Raw genomic sequence first — 3,284 nt, forward strand, 5'->3', positions numbered from 1 at the left:
ATCCCTGGCTTCATAAACACAGTATTCATCAGTAGCTCAGAATTCTAAGTGTTGTTTTGGAAATCATATGATAGGTTTATTTTTCTTTTAATTTAAGTGTGTTTCCATTACACCAAACATTTCCAGATATAGAAAGCAGCTCTACAGCTCTTAAAAATATTCACCAAATATGAAATTAACAGCTAAGTATGAAATGAAGCAGTATGAAGTGGTGACAGTATTCTCACGGTACCAAATCATCCAAATTATTATTTAATACTGACAACTAAGTCTTTAAAACATTAGCATGTTAAACATTGCAATTCACTGAAATTATATCAACTGTCATGGAATGCTCAAAAGAAGTTATTAATAAAAATACAGCCTCTCCAACAGCTCTCTAACAGAGTTAAGCCCAGGTATTTTTTCTGGGTTTATCTGGGTTTTTTCTGGGTTTTTTGTTTTTGTTTTTGGTATGTGTTTTGTTTCTAAACCAAGTACTAAGTTTTGGGAATTACCTGGTGGTCCAGTGGTTGTTAGGACTCTGCACTTCCACTGCAAGGGACACGGGTTCCATCCCTGGTCAGGGAACTAAGATCCCACAAGCCTCGTGGCAAACACACACACACACACACACACATACACACACACACAAACAAGTACTAAGCTTTAAAATTTATAAAATACTGATGCATTCTGAAGAGACATTGAAACTAAAATTATGCTTAAAACCTGGTTTGGGGCTTCCCTGGTGGCGCAGTGGTTAAGAATCCACCTGCCAATGCAGGGGACACGGGTTCGAGCCCTGGTCTGGGAAGATCCCACATGCCGCGAAGCAACTAAGCCCGTGCGCCACAACTACTGAGCCCACGTGACACAAGTACTGAAGCCTGCACACCTAGAGCCCGTGCTCCGCAACAAGAGAAGCCACCGCAATGAGAAGCCTACGCACCGCAACGAAGAGTAGCCCCCACTCACCGCAACTAGAGAAAGCCCGCTTACAGCAACGAAGGCCCAACACAGCCAAAAAAATAGTCAAACCAGGGACTTTCTTGTCAGTCCAGTGGTTAAGACTCTGCGCTTCCACTGCAGGGGGCACGGGTTCCATCCCTGGTCGGGGAACTGGGATCCTGCATGCTGCGTGGCCAAAAAAACCCAAAAAGCAAAAAAAAAAAAAAAAATCCAAATCCTTTTTGCCTCTAGTAATCGTGAGGAAGCTTTACATATTCATATAATACATTGTACATTATATGCACTGGCTTGTTAATACTATTTTCAAGAAGAGAATATTGTTTTAAACTAACAATAAAACAAAGCTAATTGACTGGGCTGCATCAATCTTTCTTCTTTCCATTGGTTCTTGGATTTCCTTAAATGATGGCATCATGTTCACAGATGGGTCTATAACAAATGCCTCTTCTTGAATAGTACATTTTGCATCCAATGTAAAGCATAGACTAAGTTCCATAATTTAATATAATACTACCAACAAAGCTGCCAGTATCAAATTTTGATCTTTTATTTTCTTTAGAGTTAATAGTTGCTGTAATTGTTACTGATGAAGAAACAAATGTCGCCTAACTACCGTGGGTTGTAGTCATTGTGGATGTTGATTGACATCCGGGATGTTTTTTGAAACACTTGTTATTTTGGGTGTAGGCTCGAAGGTGGCCGAAGTTATATCTGTTGAGACCCCTGGCGTTGTCATTTTAGATGTTACTATGGGTTTCACGGTGGTGACTGTCCCATTCTTTGAGACTGAGGAAACTGGAGTCGTTGATGGTTTCATACGCGGTTGGAAGATTCACTTGCATGGCTGAAAGCCACCCGTGGGGTCTTCCCTGTTGAGTTAGCACTGGAGTTTTCTAGAGACAGCACTCTTTGTGCCTGGCGACGTTCTGGGTCTGTGCGATCCATGGCGGCCTGCGGCAGCGGCAGCACCAACCTGCAGGGCCCCAAGTTGCATCATCGCCCAGACACCTCGCACCAGTCCTGCTGTTCTGAGAGAAGGACACGGCGCCCCACGTGTCCCCAACCGAGGAGGCCATTGCGCTGGTGAGAGCAGCAGCTTTGCTCAGCTGAGCCCCGCTGAGCGTTTCCTCTCACCGCCTGTTCCCTCCCTCCCTCCCTCCCAGTACGCCCCCACTCCCCCGCTCCCCCGACCTCCTATTTCCCCTCATCTCCCCCCACCCCCAGGATCACCAAATAGGGCGCGGGTGCCCTTTTAAGAGAGCCAGGCCCTTTTAAAAGCAATTTGGCAATCTATTTTAGGAGGCGGTAATTCCTCCCCTGGAACTTTATCCTAATAAAATCATCTAAAGAGACAAAAAATAAAGTAGCAAAAACTTGAAAACAACTTACGTATCAAAGGTGTTTTGAGTGCTCACTCTGGGGCAAACTCGTGTTATACACAAGACACAGATGATCTCATATAGTTCTCAAAACAGTTCTAGGCAGCATATGCTATTTTACCCCTCATATACCAAATGGGGAAACTGAAGTTACAGGAAATACTGTGGTTTGCCCAGAGCTCAAGAAAGTTAAAGCTGGGGTTGGAACCCAAGCCATCTGCCTCCAGAGTCACATGCTTCACCACTGCATTTTGCTGCCTCTGCCAGGTCTCTGTCTTTAGTGACCCTTTGCTTCACTGCAGTTTCCTGTTCCCAGACCCAGCCTTCAGCACAATGCTGATATCTTGATCTGATAAGAGGCTTATGAAAAGCTTCCACAAGGGGTGACAGGTAGTTGAGGAGTAATAATGATACAGAGTTCCTTTCCCTTCTTCAGAGCTCTGTGGAGAAGGGGCAGTGAACAGCCATTTCTGGAGCCTCCAAAATGCGCTGGGGTCTGTAGATAGGTAATCTCATTAGAACCTCCCAGCTCCATTGTAGGGGATCATTAGGCTCTTTGACAGGCGTGGAAATTGAGGCTCAGAGAAGGGTGACCAACTCAAGGTCACACAGCAAGAAAGTGATAATGGATCCAGAATCCTAGCCCAGGGTGTCTGATTGTAGAACCCACCCTCCTTCTCCCGGCTGTCTCTTTGACAGAGACTCAAAATATAATTACTGTAGTGGACTTGAGCATGGGGAATGTTGGGCTGGTGCAGGCAGGGAGGATGTTTGGTAGATAGGTCTAGGGGACACTGACCCAGCTCCAGTAGCAGATCCAGGACAGGAAGTTAGGCAGTCCCAGGACTGGGATCCAATGGGTCCCTCCTCGGATCCCAGACCTTGGCAGATGCTTGACTAGTGCAACTAAGAAGAAGGTAATATGCAAAGTCTGAAGCTACGTTCTTGTGCAAG

This window comes from Mesoplodon mirus (genome assembly GCF_964341445.2).
Source record: "Mesoplodon mirus genome assembly, chromosome: 3".
Classification (NCBI taxonomy): Eukaryota; Metazoa; Chordata; class Mammalia; order Artiodactyla; family Ziphiidae; genus Mesoplodon; species Mesoplodon mirus.